The 18,677-nt window shown below is 39.8% G+C and overlaps 1 protein-coding gene across 4 annotated transcripts in view; it reads left to right on the top strand.

The window, feature by feature from the left end:
• Positions 1–18,677, top strand: part of PKHD1 (PKHD1 ciliary IPT domain containing fibrocystin/polyductin) — a 603,444-nt gene that overhangs the window by 493,174 nt on the left and 91,593 nt on the right. For all 4 annotated transcript variants that reach the window (XM_032648750.1, XM_032648749.1, XM_032648748.1 and 1 more), the window contains one exon: positions 16,569–16,709. The gene's annotated coding sequence lies outside the window, so the exon portion shown is untranslated. The remainder of the gene's footprint in view (positions 1–16,568; positions 16,710–18,677) is intronic.

Here is an 18,677-nt window from a genome sequence, read left to right as displayed (position 1 = left end):
AGCATACACATACACCTTCACAAAAAGAGGTAAAGGGGGAAAAATCATAAATCCTGCTCCCTGAGACCACCTCCTCAATTTGGGGTGATTCGTTGTCTAAAGGAGGGAAGGAAGGAAGGAAAGAAAGAAAGAACGAAGGTAAAGTATAATAAAGTTATTACAATTAAACTTAATTATTAAGAAAAAGAATTTTTAAAAAATAGTCATGGACGGATAGAGCCCTAGGACAAATGGTGGAAGCAAGAGTATACAGACAGGATCTCACACAGAAGCATACACGTACACATTCACAAAAAGAGGAAAAGGGAAAAAATCATAGATCTCGCTCCTAAATTCCACCTGTTCAATTTGGGATCATTCCTTGTCTATTCAGGTATTCCACAGATGCAGGGTATATCAAGTTGATTGTGGAGCTTTAATCCGCTGCTTCTGTGGCTGCTGGGAGAGATTTCCCTCTCTCTTCTTTGTTCTCACAGCTCACAGGAGCTCAGCTTTGGATTTGGCCCTGCCTCTGCGTGTAGGTCGCTGGAGGGCGTCTGTTTTTTTCGCTCAGACAGGACGGGGTTAAAGGAGCCGCTGATTCGGGGCCTCCGGCTCACTCAGGCCGGGGGTTGGGGGATGGGGGAAGGAGGGGCACTGCGTGCGGGGCGGGCCTGCGGCTGCAGAGGCAGCGTGACGTTGCGGCAGAGGCCGGCGTGATGTTGCACCAGCCTGAGACCCGCCGTGCGTACTCCCGGGGAAGTTGTCCCTGGATCCCGGGAACCTGGCAGTGGCGGGCTGCACAGGCTCCGCAGAAGAGGGGTGTGGAGAGTGACCTGTGCTCGCACACAGGCCCCTTGGTGGCGGCAGCAGCAGCCTTAGCGTCTCCCGCCCGTCTCTGGGGTCCGCGGTTTTAGCCGCGGTTCGCGCCCGTCTCTGGGGTTTGCGCTTTCAGCCGCGGCTCGCGCCCGTCTCGGGGGCTCGCGCCCTCAGCCGCGGCTCGCGCCCGTCTCGGGGGTTCGCGCTTTTAGCCGCGGCTCGCGCCCGTCTCTGGAGTTCCTTTAAGCAGCGCTCTTAAACCCCTCTCCTCGCGCACCAGGAAACAAAGAGGGAAGAAAAAGTCTCTTGCCTCTTCGGCCGGTGCAGGCTTTTCCCCGAACTCCCTCCCGGCTAGTCGTGGTGCACTAACCCCTTCAGGCTATGTTCAAGCCGCCAACCCCAGTCCTCTCCCTGAGCTCCGTCCAAAACCAAAACCCGAGCCTCAGCTCGCAGCCCCGCCCGCCCCGGCGGGTGAGCAGACAAGCCACTCGGGCTGGTGAGTGCCGGTCAGCACCGATCGTCTGTGCAGGAATCTCCCCGCTTTGCCCTCCGCACCCGTCGCTGTGCACTACTCCGCGGTCCCGAAACTCCCCCCTCTGCCTCCCGCAGTCTCCGCCCGCGGAGGGGCTTCCTAGTGTGTGGAAACTTTTCCTCCTTCACAGCTCCCTCCCACTGGTGCAGGTGCCGCCCTTATTCTTTTGTCTCTGTTTTTTCTTTTGCCCTACCCAGTTACGTGGGGAGTTTCTTGCCTTTTGGGAGGTCTGAGGTCTTCTGCCAGCCTTCAGTAGGAGTTCTGTAGGAGTTGTTCCACGTGTGGATGTATTTCTGGTGTATCCGTGGGGAGGAAGGCGATCTCCGCGTCTTACTCTTCCGCCATCTTCTCCCTGGGTCTACCTCACTATTTTTTTAAAAACTGGAAAAGGTTAGGGATCTTGGCTAGGCATTCAAAAGCTCTTTAAATTATCCTTCCAGATTTTTCTCCAAACACTCCTCACCTTTAGCAGAACCAGTTGGCTATTTTTCCCCCATCAGCATTTTTTAATGTTACATCCCTATCTTTTGTATTATCTTCCCACTACTGCCAAAATACTGCTCATTATTCAAAACCAAGTTCAAATCTCACATACTCAGCCACCTTTCCTGATCATCTGGGTATAATCTCCCCCTTCTACTGCTGGCTGAGAGAACTTCTAGTTCTTAATATTTTCTGGTAGTTCCATATACTACAAAAAAAAAAAAAAAAGGTGCAAACTTTGGAGTGCCTGTAACATGTAGCTTCCTAGGCCCTATTCCCATGAATTTCTGACTCAGTAAATCTGTGATGGGACCTAGGCACATCTGTTTTAACAGCATACTAAATGCATCTGATACAGATCACCTGTAGACCATATTTTTAGAAGTATCAGCATAATGTTTTATATATTTGTTACTTTTTTTTTTTTTTTTTCGGTACGCGGGCCTCTCACTGTTGTGGCCTCTCCCGTTGCGGAGCACAGGCTCCGGACGCGCAGGCTCAGGGGCCATGGCTCACGGGCCCAGCCGCTCCGCAGCATGTGGGATCTTCCCGGACCGGGGCATGAACCCGTATCCTCTGCATCGGCAGGCGGACTCCCAACCAGTGCGCCACCAGGGAAGCCCTATTTGTTACTTTTATAAGCATATATGTTTTATTTCCCTGTTCAGTTACATGCTGTTAAAGGGCAGGGATTATATTTTATACTGCTATTTATTTTACACAATGTCTTAAATATTATTTAATATTAATAGCACTAATTTATGTAGCTCTCCATAGACATGTCGAAAGTTCATTTTCTTAATACTAAGTATAATATTAGGAAAAGGGTTGATCTGTAAAGTTACTCAAAAGGGAAGAATAAAGAAAACAGCAATATTGGGGTTTTTATAATAAGAAGAGGGCAAGAAGAAGGTTCAGACCAATGGTTATAATTAAATATTGATTTACTTGGGGTCAGATACTCTCCTAATCGTTTGGTACGGTTCCTTTTAGGGGACATCTAGGATTCTTTATTTTCTAAATGTCATCCCTTGTGGTAAAAGTTAGTACTGAAAACTGAAACCTAAAAATTATAAGGATGCCGTAGGACATCTTGCTGAACGGAAACTAATTTTTCCCGGTGAGAAACTTGGTTTCATTTTTTATTTTATAAATGTTGGCTTAATACTGGTTATGTGTCATGGAAGAGCCCCACCGCATTCACTACATCAAATGCTGTGAAAATTATCCAGCTCATATTATACCTCTAAGCACTTCACTAAAATGTAATAATTTCCTGAAACATAAAAGAAACCTTTCACCATCTTTATTTTTTGTCAAGCTAGCGGATGACGTTTGTACTTTAGTGCTCACATTCAAAACCAGAGGCACTGAATTCACTTGATTTCCTCTCAGTGGCTGTGAAGTTGGGAGGCTGGTGACACACCTGCCCCGGGACCACTGGTTCCAGCTTCCTGGGTATAAACAGAGGCAAACCATCTCTGTGATTCTCAGACAAGGTGAGAATCCAAATCACTGACTTAAAGAATGAGAAAATCCAATTTTTGGAAGGTTCAATGACTATGTTTCCCTGATCTGGAAAGAGTTGTATAGATACTCTATAAAAGTAACTGTAAACTCCCTTCCGGAGAAGATGGCTCCACGGCATCCCTGAAGGCAATAGAGAAGGTTTGTACGTCTCTTGCTGGATCTGGGCTCTTTCTCCCAGTGACTGCCACACGTGAAGTGCTTTCCTGTTTAAACTCATCACAATGCACTCCAGAGATGTGAGCTAGGGGAAGGATTTAGAAATGGGTCCTCATCCTCTCCACAAATAGCAAATAAACTGCCAACAAGAGGCATTTTACGAACATCATGTCTACTGCCTGGTTCTCTGATGTCCTATTTCTGGAGGTTAGCTGCTCTGACTCGATATTCATTGAGTTGTGGGTTTTGTTTTTTTTTAAGTTTGACTCTCTGGAGTGAAGATGCTCTTTGATGAGAGGTCTGGTTGACTGCTACATCTTCCCAGTTCCTTTCTCTCATCATGGCTTAGTTCACACACTACATCTTAAAAGAGTGGAGGTCTACCTACTGCACTTTGGGTCAGATTAGACCTTGTATGCCTTCCTTGGAGAGGGTCTCACTTTGGTTTTGTCATGCTTTTTAGGCTTCACAAGAAAGTTCTAAGCGTCTCAGCCATCTTCCTAGCAGATTGCCTGAGGCCTTACACTTCTGATACCGTCTTCAGGTTGAAAGTATGATGATGGAAGTCTTTGTTTTACATAGAAGGGGTTAGATGCCAGGGTTTCTTCTAAGATTGAGGCTCCGTAGAAGCGATTTTCTCTTTCTTTATTCTTATTCCTTCCTTCCTTCATCTCATTTTCTTTTATCTCTTCTTTCCTTTCTCTCTCTCTTTCCTTCTTTCTTACTTTGTTTTCTGAAGTTTAGGACAAAGACTTTTTAATATCTCACTTAAGAAACCAGAGTTATTCCCGTAATTCTTCAATTTTCTAAATACATGTAATTTCCCTTTACCTTCTTATATACCATGACCCTCTTCCCCTACCCCATACATGTCTAGTACCTATTTTTTCTCTAAGAATATCTTTTGGTGGTCCTCATTCCTTTATTCTCTTAGCGTTGCCCAATAACCATTCCCCAAAATGATTGTTCTAAGTCAGTCATGGTTATAGTATTTTTCTTGCAATGATTGGCTTAGAAATGGGCATGTGACCTAATACTGGCTTATGATATTTGAGACATCCAATAGGGGCTTCTAGAGACAGACAATTTTGCAGAATTTTTTTTCAGTTAGCTGTCTATCAAATAATTTCACATTGTTAAAATCTTCATAATTTTTATTCACAAAAATTTTATTTGTACAGGAAGACTAGCTAATTCATTTAATTATTTAAATGAGCAATAAACTGTACCATTTAACTATTTCTAATTTTTTAAAAAAATACATACGTTTAGAGATATAGTCACTTCCTTTTTAAAAAATATTATTTAAATTGTATGCTCAGAAGTGGAATTACTAGGTCCAAATTAGAAACTTTTATGTCTCTCGGTTTCCAAAAAGTTTATACTAACTTCACCTGCCATTGCCAGTTTAGAAATTTTCAGTCTCTCCATACCTTGAAAGCACAAGGCAGTATCCATTTTTGCTAACTTGTTTGAATTCGCTTTTCTCTGATTCTTGGCAATTTTGAACACTTTGCCTTCACGCATTTATTAGTTGTATTTCTTTGTGGACACTTCTCATCTATTTCCTTTCTGTCAGTTGTCTATGGGGTCTTATTTTACTTAAACATCTGGGAGCTTTTAATATAACATAGTTATTGGCCCTTGTCTTATTTGCTGAAAATATTATTTGCTTTCTTATTTGGGTTACCTTACTTTGACTGCAGAAGTTTGTAACTTTAATGTCATCAAATTTGTTTATTCTTCCTCCATGATTTCTTTTACTGTTATTCTGTGTTGTGTCCTCTCTCAAATCCTCCAAATCCAGTGAATATTAAATTCCTCATCTGGTTTTCCTAACATTTTGATTTTCATATTTATATTTAATTATTTTATCCATCTGGAATTACTTTTGACCAATATTCAGAGTTACAAGTCTTGATTTATTTTTCTTTCCAAAATGCTAAGCAACCATTCAACTACCATTTACCGAATAATCCTTCTCTTCCCTGCTGCTCTGATAAAATAAATCTTATATATAATAAGTCAGTTTCAGAGGACCCTCTTCTGCTTCATTTAGCTTTGCTTTGTAGTTCACAAGACACTTTAACCTACATTATCTCATTTCATCCTTCTTCCTCCCCTCTGATTGCCTGGGTCCCTCCCCACCGCTCCTCCTGCAATGCTAACATCAAGCAATCTGATTTGTCCCATGTCTGTCTTATAGATGGAAAACAAAACCCTGAAACATGAAGCCACTTATTAGCTAGACTTCCCAGTCATTTACTATTAGGCAGAAATGGAAAATTGCAGTTTCCGCTCACCCTATGCCCTGGACATCTCATCCCCACACTGGGAAGACATTGGCTACCACCTTGGCTAGTGTTTGTTTTGGCTTCAGGGTCATCCATGAGCCTCCTTTTGGGTTCCCCCAAACGAGGACCTGTTTCCTACACACACATTTATTTCTCAGGATTCTTTGGTAACTTCTGCTTCCATAGCAGTGGGGAAACAAGCAGTGGGTGCAGACAGCCGTCTGCCTCTGAGCTTCCCAGCCTGTGTGTACTTGGCACTGACTGAGGACTCTGCTTTCCGTCAGTGCATTTGCGAGGTGACACATATTCTCCGGTGATTAGATTAGTGCTGGCAAAGCCAATATGAAAAACCCACACAGATTACCACTGTCACCCGCAGTAATTACATTTATTCATTTCCATTTAGCCAAGTTTTTACAAGCCAAGCAAAGGGCCAAATAAGCAATAAACACAGAGGCAAGAAATTAAAATGCTGATCTGTTTGCTGTGAAAACAATCAAACTATCATCTTTCTTTAGGCACCTCATTCATCATCAGACGGGGCCACACGGGTGAAGTGGAGGCAGGGAGCCTAATGTTATTACATGTAAATTCACTAACATGAAATTACTGCCCCTGATGTGATTTTACTAATAAATTAGTTCATTTCTACCTTTTCGCTAGAGACTTTAGGGGCCATGGAGAATTGTATATGTGTCTTGTAATCGCGCCTGCTTTATTTCAGGCTGGCTAGCTGTTAAATTTCTATTTCTTTGCACTCCCTCCCAGCTGATTCCTTAGTTTTCTCGCTATGCCTTATTGGATCAACATGCCATACAATTTGTTGTCTTCACGTGTAGTTTGAAAATAAGCAGCTTAAGGACAAATTCTCTTTTGCGGGCGATGGGCACAGCATCGGGAGTATTATGAATATAATGGCCCTAGCAGCTAGTTGGCAGCTGTTATTAATTCATTGTTGGGCGTGGTGGGTTTTTTTTTCATTTCTGTATCCATTTTCAATTGGAAAAGAGAATGGAGCCAAACTTTGCCATGTCAAGGAGCTATTGAAGCAAGGAAATCAATCTGCAAGCGGTTCCCTTGACCTGCTAACCCCTCTGCTGTGTCTTCAGAGGAGCAAAGAGCTCACAGTGGAAGGGCAGCCAGTGGTTCACAGAAGACAGATGTAGGGTCTCTCTGGATCCGCTCCCTCCTTGGGACTTGCATGGTGCTTCCTTGCTTATTGTTAATGGCCCACGTCTGGACCTAGAATATTTTATTTATTCTTAAAGATTTCATCTGCTCTGCTGTTTAGCCCAACCCCAAATCACAATCCATTTTTGAAAGATTACAAATGGTTTCTATGAAAATGACTTTGATGCTGCCAATGACAGAGTGGAGATGCTAAGAGAAGAGGAGAGGGAGGGAGAGACAAGAGAGACAAGTCTTTGGTGGAGACGCCCCTCCCTTTTCCAATACTTCTCCTTCTGACCCTAAATGGAGATTCTGTATGATATGACTCAATTTTAAGCCTTAGAGAAATATAAAATATGCACAATAGTATATTCCTGCTTTGTACAGTAAAAATGTGTTAAAAAGAGTTTCTTTGAGGCAGTGGTTCAGTGAAAATCTAAGGCATAGTAATGGTAGACATGACTCATGACGCCCACTTCACACTTGAGCATTGAATAGAGTTTCCTCACCCCTTCCATAGAAATAGCATTAAATTTATGTGTTAAGGAAATGTACAGGAAATAAATCCTCCTTGATTTGAATTAACTTGATTGAATTAATATAACTTTGCACCATGCAAAGTTATATATGAGGGGAATTGTGTATCTAATTTTTTTCTCTTGTTTTTTTTGGAAAGAAGAAATGAGAATAAGTACCTGTTTCTGGATTTATTAAGTAAGATTGTACTCTGGCTAACTGACTATTCTCATTAATGAGTGAAATATTTGGATTATCAATTTGAAAATAACTCCATTCAATAAATACCTATTGATCAATTACTGTAGACAGAACCCCAAGTTAAATGCTGTCCCCAAAGACAAAAATAAATGTCTAGCTTTTCAGGATTTAAGGTAATTCAGACTCTTCCAGTTTCTGGGGTTGCCACAGAGACCCACATCTATGGGTACTCCCATAGAACCTTGTACTTAGCTTTCATAGTTCTTACCACGGAGTTTGCCATTTTCTTTCATTTGTTTGTAATTTTCTTAATATCTAGATTCTTAATTAGATGATTATTCTCCATTACAGCAAGGACTGGTTCAGGTTTTCTCACCATAGTATCCCCATTGAGATACATACCAAGTATTAAATAAATATCAAATAAACAAATGAAAAATTGAATTATACAGTCCTGTAGAAACAGAGATAGTGTAGAATATTGCTTTAAATCAGCATTGTCGCAAGACAAATCACTGCACAAATATGGTTAAGAATTACATCTTGAGCATCTATTATGTGTTAGCATCTATTATGTCGACCTGCTGAGGATACTGCAGTGAACAAGATGGATAAAAACTTGTACCCTTGCAGAGCTTACATTTTTTTAGTGTGTGAATAGAATAAGGAAGATGTTTCAAATAATGAGCAATATTGTTTGTTATATTTTTAAATATAAACCTCTCTATTAGATGTTGATCTTATATTTTGGAGCCAATAATTATTTACCATTTCAGCTTTCTTAGTGCAACACTAAGAAATCATGTATATTAATAATATAGCAACTTAATTATAATAATTTCTTAAAATTAAGTATAAGAAATTACAGCAGTGAAAATACTCTTTATGACACTATAATGGTGAATATGTGTCATCATACAGTGGTCAAAATCCATAGAATATACAACACCAAAAGTAAACAGTGATGTCAATATGGACTTGGGTTCATTAAAAAAAAAAAAAAATAGGGCTTCCCTGCTGGCGCAGTGGTTGAGAGTCTGCCTGCCGATGCAGGGGACACGGGTTCGTGCCCCGGTCTGGGAAGATCCCACATGCCGCGGAGCAGCTGGGCCCGTGAGCCATGGCCGCTGAGCCTGCGCGTCCGGAGCCTGTGCTCCGCAACGGGAGAGGCCACAACAGTGAGAGGCCCACATACCGCAAAAATAACAACTTGGATGGAATAGGTGAATGGACGCAGATATAATCACCTGTAGTTTAAGCCTTCTCCAGACAAAATTTCTTTCCGTAAATTTTCTGTCTACATTAAATTTCAAATCGTTGAATGTTAATATATCAAAACTATTATATAAATGTAGAAGGCAAACAGTGCTTTAGAACACGTTACTTTTGTGTTATGGTAAAATGAATATAAGGTAAAATTTACTATTTTAACCATTTTTAAGTGTACAGTTCAGTGGCATTAAGTACATTCATATTGCTATGCAACCATCACCACTATCTTCAGAACTTTCTCATCATCTCACTCTGAAACTATATAAATTAAACAGTAGCTGCTCATTCCCCTCTCTGCTCTAGAAAGTATTACTTATTGAGTTTATTTTTGTATATGGTGTTATGGAGTGTTCTGATTTCATTCTTTTACATGTAGCTGTCCAGTTTTCCCAGTACCACTTATTGAAGAGACTGTCTTTTCTCCATTGTATATCTTTGCCTCCTTTGCATAGATTAGTTGACCATAGGTTTGTGGGTTTATCTCTGGGCTTTCTATCTTGTTCCATTGATCTATGTTTCTGTTTTTGTGCCAGTACCATATTGTCTTTATTACTGTAGCTTTGTAGTGTAGTCTGAAGTCAGGGAGTCTGATTCCTCCAGCTCTGTTTTTTTCCCCTCAATGCTGCTTTGGCTATTCAGGGTCTTTTGTGTCTCCATACCAATTTTAAGATGATTTGTTCTGATTCCGTAAAAAGTGCCATTTGATAGGGATTACAAAAATGTAATTTGATAGGGATTGCATTGAATCTCTAGATTGCTTTGGGTAGTATAGTCATTTTCACAATATTGATTCTTCCAATCCAAGAACATGGTATATCTCTCCATCTGTTGGTATCATCTTTAATTTCTTTCATCAGTGTCTTATAGTTTTCTGCATACAGGTCTTTTGTCTCCCTAGGTAGGTTTATTCCTAGGTATTTTATTCTTTTTGTTGCAGTGGTAAATGGGAGTGTTTCCATAATTTCTCTCTCAGATTTTTCATCATTAGTGTATAGGAATGCAAGAGATTTCTGTGCGTTAATTTTGTATCCTGAAACTTTACCAAATTCATTGATTAGCTCTAGTAGTTCTTTGGTGGCATTTTTAGGATTCTCTATTTATAGTATCATGTCATCTGCAAACAGTGACAGTTTTACTTCTTTTCCAATGTGTATTCCTTTTATTTCTTTTTCTTCTCTGATTGCCATGGCTAGGACTTCCAAAACTATGTTGAATAATATTGGTGAGAGTGGACATCCTTGTCTGGTTCCTGATCTTAGAGGAAATGCTTTTAGTTTTTCACCATTGAGAATGATGTTTGCTGTGGGTTTGTCGTATATGGCCTTTATTATGTTGAGGTAGGTTCCCTCTATGCCCACTTTCTGGAGAGTTTTTATCATAAATGGGCATTGAATTTGTCAAAAGCTTTTTCTGCATCTATTGAGATGATCATATGGTTTTTATTCTTAAATTTGTTAATATGGTGTATCACATTGATTGATTTGCGTATATTGAAGAATCCTTGCATCCCTGGGATAAATCCCACTTGATCATGGTGTATGATCCTTTTAATGTGTTGTTAGATTCTGTTTGCTAGTATTTTGTTGAGGATTTTTGCATCTATGTTCATCAGTGATATTGGTCGGTAGTTTTCTTTTTTTGTAGTATCTTTGTCTGGTTTTGGTATCAGGGTGATTGTGGCCTCTTAGAATAAGTTTGGGAATGTTCCTTCCTCTGCAATTTTTTGGAAGAATTTGAGAAGGATGGGTGTTAGCTCTTCTCTAAATGTTTGGTAGAATTCACCTGTGAAGCCATCTGGTCCTGAACTTTTGTTTGTCGGAAGATATTTAATCACAGTTTCAGTTTCATTACTTGTGATTGGTCTGTTCATATTTTCTATTTCTTCCTAGTTCAGACTTGGAAGGTTGTGCATTTCTAAGAATTTGTCCATTTGTTCCAGGTTGTCCATTTTATTGGCGTAGTTGCTTGTAGTAGTCTCTTAGGATGCTCAGTATTTCTGCAGTGTCTGTTGTAAATTCTCCTTTTTCATTTCTAATTTTATTGATTTGAGTCCTCTCCCTCATTTTCTTGATGAGTCTGGCTAATGCTTTATCAATTTTGTTTATCTTCCCAATGAACCAGCTTTTAGTTTTATTGATATTTCCTATTGTTTTCTTTATTTTTATTTCATTAATTTCCGCTCTTATCTTTATGATTGCTTTCCTTCTGCTAACTTTGGGTTTTGTTTGTTCTTTTCTCTAGTTCCTTTAGGTGTAAAGTTAGATTGTTTACTGGAGATTTTTCTTGTTTCTTGAGGTAGGCTTGTATAACTATAAACTTCCCTCTTAGAACTACTTTTGCTGCATCCCATAGCTTTTGTATCGTTGTGCTTTCATTGCCATTTGTCTCTAGGTTTTTGTTGTTTTTTTTTTTTTGTGCAGTACACGGGCCTCTCACTGTTGTGGCCTCTCCCGTTGCGGAGCACAGGCTCTGGACACGCAGGCTCAGCGGCCCTGGCTCACGGGCCCAGCCGCTCCGTGGCATGTGGGATCGTCCCAGACCGGGGCATGAACCCATATCCCCTGCATCGGCAGGCAGACTCTCAACCACTGCGCCACCAGGGAAGCCCATGTCTCTAGGTATCTTTGATTTCCTCTTTGATTTCTTCAGTGATCTCTTGGTTGTTTAGTAATGTCTTGTTTAGCCTCCATGTGTTGTATTTTTTATGTTTTTTTCCCCTGTAATTCATTTCTAATCTCATAGCGTTGTGGTCAGAAAAGATACTTGATATGATTTCAGTTTTCTTAAATTTACTGAGGCTTGATCTGTGACCCAAGATGTGACGTATCCTGGAGAATGTTCCGTTCACACTTGAGAAGAAAGTGTAATCTGCTGTTTTTGGATGGAATGTCCTATAAATATCAATTAAATCTGTCTGGTCTATTGTGTCATTTAAAGCTTCTGTTTCCTTATTTGTTTTCTTTTTGGATGATCTGTCCATTGGTGTAAGGGAGGTGTTAAAAGTCCCCCAGTATTATTGTGTTACTGTTGATTTCCTCTTTTATAGCTGTTAGCAGTTGCCTTATGTATTGAGGTTTCCTATGTTGTGTGCATATATATTTATAATTGTTATATCTTCTTCTTGGATTGATCCCTTGATCATTATGTAGTGTCCTTCCTTGTCTCTTGTAACCTTCTTTAAAGTCAATTTCATCTGATATGAGTATAGCTACTCCAGCTTTCTTCTGATTTCCATTTGCATGGAATATCTTTTTCCATCCCCTCACTTTCAGTCTGTATGTGTCCCTAGGTCTGAAGTCAGTCTCTTGTAGACAGCATATATATGGGTCTTGTTTTTGTATCTGTTCAGCAAGCCTGTGTCTTTTGATTGGAGCATTTAATCCATTCACGTTAAGGTAATTATTGATATGTATGTTCCTATGACCATTTTCTTAATTGTTTTGGGTTTGTTTTTGTAGGTCCTTTTCTTCTCTTGTGTTTCCCACTTAGAGAAGTTCCTTTAGCATTTGTTGTAGAGCTGGTTTGGTAATGCTGAATTCTCTTAGCTTTTGCTTGTCTGTAAAGCTTTTGATTTCTCCATCGAATCTGAATGAGATCCTTGCTGGCTAGAGTAATCTTGGTTGTAAGTTCTCCCCTTTCATCACTTTACATATATCATGCCACTCCCTTCTGGGTTATAGAGTTTCTGCTGAGAAATCAGCTGTTAACCTTATGGGAGTACCCTTGTATGTTATTTTTCCCTTGCTGCTTTCAATAATTTTTCTTTGTCTTTAATTTTTGCCAATTTGATTACTATGTGTCTCGGCGTGTTTCTCCTTGGGTTTATCCTGTATGAGACTTGCTGCGCTTTCTGGACTTGGGTGGCTATTTCCTTTCCCATGTTAGGGAAGTTTTCAACTATAATCTCTTCAAATATTTTCTCAGGTCCTTTCTCTCTCTCTTCTCCTTCTGGGACCCCTATAATGCGAATGTTGTTGTGTTTAATGTTGTCCCAGAGGTCTCTTCGGCTGTCTTCATTTCTTTTCATTCTTTTTTCTTTATTCTGTTCCACAGAAGTGAATTCTGCCATTCTGTCTTCCAGGTCACTTATCCGTTCTTCTGCCTGTTATTCTGCTATTGATTCCTTCTAGTGTATTTTACATTTCAGTTATTGTGTTATTCATCTCTGTTTGTTTGTTCTTTAATTCTTCTAGGTCTTTGTTAAACATTTCTTGCATCTTCTTGGTCTTTGCCTCCATTCTTTTTCCGAGGTCCTGGATCATCTTCGCTATCATTATTCTGAATCCTTTTTCTGGAAGGTTGCCTATCTCCCCTTCATTTAGTTGTTTTTCTAGGGTTTTATCTTGTTCCTCCATCTGGTACATAGCCCTCTGCCTCTTCATCTTGTCTACCTTTCTTGAAATGAATCTCTTATTAAGAGAGATGTTTTCACCCTTTATCTTATGTGATTATTGAAAATCATTTTGCTGAATGTGTGCTTTAATTTCTACATTCTGATGATTCGATTTTGAACTGTGTCTTATCCACCTGTAGTGCCTTACTAGTTTTTCTAATGTTGCCTTGTACAACTAAGACTTCAAAAAAAAAACAAGAAAACTGGAAAAGTAACGCTGTTGTCCCAAAAGATAGACCCTGCTGCTTGACTCAACCGTTGTCTTGGGCTCACCATTCTCATTGCTTTATTAGTTGAGAACAAGCGAAGGGATGACAAACAATTTTGGTTTTCCTCAAAGACGAACTGATTGAAAATCTATAGATGGGGAAAAGTGGAATGTGTCATTGGAAGAACCAGCATTTATTCCTCTATGAGCAGTTGAGGAAGATGAGTGACCACCAGAAAGAAATTAGACCCAGAGAACAAAGCAAAAAGACTAAGGTTCTATGCCAGTAAGAAGGCTGGGCAGTCTCAACCATCAAGAAATCAGTAAGGAAGACCTGGCCACCAATACAAGTAAGGATGGAGACACAGTGTGATGTCCTGAATCAATTCTGATCCACTAAGAAAGACAGCTATGCTATGCAACTCTGAACACCAAAAGTTCTACCAGACTGGCTGGTGGTGCTATTTAGGGAAGAAATTAAATGTGTGTGTGTGTGTGTGTGTGTGTGTGTGTGTGTGTATATATATATATATGTATATATGTATATATATACACACACACACATACATATACATACATATATATACACATATATATATATATATAAATTAAATGTACACATATATAAAATTGGACATAGCTACATAAAGTACTATAGTGAAGTTTTCCTAAGTAGAAAGTAGAAAATTGCTCCTGGCCAACAAGGCACTTTTAATAAGTTGGATGACTTTATCTGGAAATTCCAAGGGTTAGTCAGTTCATCATCTGTGTTCATGAATTCAAGTATTGCTTTTGCTAAGTTATGATTTGTGAGAAAGTGTGGTAGGATCAGATTAAAGACATGAAAAGGTGGAGAGCCATGTATGTGTCTGTGCTTGTGTGCTGGTCCCGTAGATTCTCTCCATTGTCAAGGAACATAGCACAATTCCTCTATCTTTTTGAAATGGGCCTTTGAGTATAAGTATCCCGAGTCCCACAGTTTTCCTCCTGATCCATGACTTTCTGGGTTAATTGTGAGAATCATTAAATGGATTTGCAAACTCTCCATACGTATAGTAAGCAAAGGTGTGGTCTAATGTTTGTTTAATAATACAGTGTTATGTCTCTCAACTACTGTAATTTCCATGTTCTTATTGATTGTAATTTATAACATTATTAGCTTTCTAAACTGCCATTAACTAATGATGGACTCTGTAGGCTAAACAGCTCTTTGAAATCAGTTACTGACAAGTTAGCCCCAGAAGCATTTATCAAAAGGGTAATGGATCCCTATTGGAGTGACAATAAATTAGGTTATGCTCTTATTGAATTAAACACTGGATGAAGGAAAATTAGCTATCAATAAACATCCATAAAACCTTCTCGATTATTCCCAGTCAATTATATCAATTAGAGATCAAACAGGGAACCCCTGCAGTAAGTTAAATAAGACTAACCAGAGCCCAAAGAGGCCAAATTGTGTTACAAAAATGCAACACCAGGGGCAGCTGCAAAAGAGGTAATTATTACTGCCATTGACAAAAGGGCTGCTTTATTGGAACATGGGGTATTGCCTGGAGGCTGGCTTCTGGCTAAAGGACAAAGACTCCCTAATAAAGGCAAAAGGAAAGAGAGGAGGAGACAGGGGACTCGGGAGAACACGAGAAAGAAAGGGAGAGTTGTGTGATGCAGAGTGCATGGTTGGGTAAGAAAGAGGACTGCAGAATTATTTGTATATATGCAGCCTATCCTTTTACTGATACAGTTTTTAAAAATTTATTTCTTTATTGAAGTACAGTTGATTTACAATGTTGTATTAATTTCTGCTGTACAGCAAATTTAATTAAACCTTTGGCTTGTATGGATGTTTCCTTAGCTCTCTGCAAAACACCGACTTTTGTGAAGGCCATTATCATCTTGAAAGTCTTAGTTATACATACATATGTATGTATATGTATGTGTGTACATGGACAGACACGTCGGTAGATAGATATCCACATTCAATTTTGTTGGAGAAGGGTCTTAATAAACCTGTGTTGATTTTCATTAAATTTCTTCCTTAAAAGAACTAGAAAGCTTTAAAAAATGGCTTAAAGTATGCTTTCAAGTGATTTGAGATCACTGATGAGATTCAAGGGGAAATAAACAAGTGAGTTTTCCTAATGGTCAGACCTTAATTTCCATACACCTCTTACACAGGAGACTCTCAATAAACACCTGTTGTTCAGATTTGTCATAAGGCCTGAATTTTACTTATGGCTAAGAGGAAATCACAAAGGAGAGGAGTTTTGAGAGGTCATCTGAGGCTGTGAGTCCAAAGCTCTTCTGACATATGTGCCTTACGGTCTTGCTGGTATTTTTCATAAAGGATATATATCCTTTTGTTCCATGCCTTTGAATTGTGTGGACAATTTATCATGTGTTTCTGACAGATTCCACTTTATTGTTTTCCATGAGAAATTGCTCACCAGGAGCTGCCTCAGATTCTTGGCCTCTGCATGTGTTTCACCCCTCTTGGAGCCCAACTTGATATCCATCCAAGGACCTTAAATTACCTCTTCCCATTTATGATCTTTCTAAAGCTCTTTTGGGATTGGCTGATGGTGCACAGACACTAAAGAGACCTTAAAGAGCGAAAGGGAATGCGTGTTATGCTGTGGGCCTTGGAGCTAGGAGTGAAGAGCTCGGATTCAGTATCTGCTGCTTGTCTGCTCTGTTTTCAGTTGGTTTGCTTAGATTCTCTCTCTTCATCAGTAACATGGAGATGATACACCCAGCCTCGCAAAGTTGTCCGCAGGTGACATCTGCATCATGCCTACTGGCCGTGTCAACCTTCCCATGAATTCACTTAATTTTGAGCCTTCAGTCTCCTCATCTGTGAAGTGAAACAATGATTCTCAGAATCTTGCAAGGCTTTTGTGAGGCTCAGAAGTGAGAAACCATTAGAAAAATACTATGTCAACTATAAAGCACTCAACAACTGTTAGCTGCTATAAAAATCATAAAACCACAATTATGACCTCTCTTTTATTCCAGTGTTGATTCTAATGGGATGCTTCTCAGAAAAAAGGCCATTTTACATGGAACCAAGAAAGAATTCACCCTTTTCCTACCCCGATGCTGACCATGGTCTCGCAGTCGCTCACACCACCATTGATCCCCATCAGTCTTCTGCTGGTAAGCGTGCATGCTGTAACCTTGACTCTGCATTGACCTCTGAGGCACTGGGGGCTGCTCCCATCCTCTAGGAGTTGTAGGGCTTCTAATTCCTAAGTTCCCATGTTCTCCTGGTGTCCTTCTCAATGCCCCATCCTGACCAGGAAGTCCTCCAACAGCACTGATCCAGCCTTCTTTTCCACTTTGATTTGGGGATGGAAAGGTTTCAGAATTGCTACAGAGAATCAGAACAGGACTTTATCTGAATGGGGCAAAAAGTCATTCATGAGAGGGCAGTCTTAGCCTTACATAAGAAGATACCTAAAAGGTTCACATCTATAAGGCCGAATATCTTATTCCTTTACTGTTTAAGGAAAGACCAAATTCAGGGGAAATGTCCTTGGCTGCAGAAAATGAACTTGGGAATATCGGCAACTACCTACGAGTCAGATTCTGCAAAAGAGAATACACCTCATTCAGTGTTGATGTCTCAGGAATATATGGGGTGTATTTAGAAAGATCTAAAACATGACTCAATGTGTAACTGCCCTTTGTAGTATGAAGGGAACTTAAGGGTTTGGGTTTTGTACTGGGGTTAAAAAATCAGGGAACCTAAATCTCAGTGTTGGCACCACGGCAGAGTCTTTGACAAGTGCTCACTGCTGTGGTCTTTCCCAGGGAAAAGCAAAGGCTTCGTGACTGCAGGTAAGATTTTTATTGTTATTTTGGGGGAGTGAACATTTGTCAAGCTTTTACCATGTGGTAAGTACTTTACTTACATATTTTTCTTTCGTTAATCTTCTGAGTCTTTCTTTCTTCCTCTGTATAATGAGTATGTAGTACCCATGTCAAAGTGAGTGAGTGCCAACTTACTAAAGATGACACACAGTTTGTAAGTAGTGGACCTAAACTCAGCTTGTTTCACCAAACACCATACTCTTCCTATCACCCCTTGCTGTCTTCCAGCAAAGTCTATTGTGAACCCTTTTATTTACTATTATTCTTTCCTTCATGCATTCATTACTTTTACTACAACTTGGTCCAGTCCCTGAAAGGTATTTTATAGATATTCATTCAAAGGAAATGCAAATTATGCTTAAGAAAAGAGGGTAAGGGAATGCAACTCTTCATCCTTCCTGTGTCGTAAAAGTGAGGAAATACACTTCCCTGCAAATAACAGAGCCATTCTTTTCCAACATTTATTCTAAGAATATTTTCTGTCTACAGATGGTATAACACAAGCCCTTCCTACTAGTAAGCATCAAAAGCGTACGTGCAACCTCACAATTGGGGAAATAAATCGTGAAAACATATGAGCCCTCCCTGAAAAAGTAGGTAGTTTAATAGTTGTAGAAGCAGCCTGAAAAATAACTTAACCTCCAGTCTGAGGATACGATAACCTCGCCGTGATATGAGTGTATCTGTTTCTATATAGAGGCCAGGAGCAAGTAGGCACACACACACATATACATACATCTAAAAATTTTTGCTTTTATAAACAATGATTTATTGAGATTATTTCTACCTATGTAGCACTGTTTTCTGTAGCAGATGATTCAAGGCAGGAAGAAAAGATGTGTCTGCGGGGGATTGGTTGGAGACAAGGGTCATAGATGAAATTCCGGCATGAATTTGAGAAGCCTGCAAGGGAGAAAGAATGGACATACATGAAACACGGGTGGGAGTTCTAAAGCATCTTATCAACATACATAGGGTTATAGGACAGTGATGAGATTTAAATGGGAGCAGATCATTAGAAAAATGACACAAATGAACTTACTTACAAAACAGAAATAGACTCACAGACAGAGAAAACAAACATGGTTACCAACGAGGAGAGTGGGAGGGAGGGATAAATTAGGAGTTTAGGATTAACATATACACACTACCATATATAAAAGAGATAACCAACAAGGCCCTACTGTATAGCACAGGGAACTCTACTCAATATCTTGTAATAATCTACAAGGGAAAAGAATCTGAAAAAGA

This window comes from Phocoena sinus, chromosome 11, assembly GCF_008692025.1.
Source record: "Phocoena sinus isolate mPhoSin1 chromosome 11, mPhoSin1.pri, whole genome shotgun sequence".
NCBI lineage: Eukaryota > Metazoa > Chordata > Mammalia > Artiodactyla > Phocoenidae > Phocoena > Phocoena sinus.
This window is presented reverse-complemented; position numbering and strand designations above follow the sequence as displayed.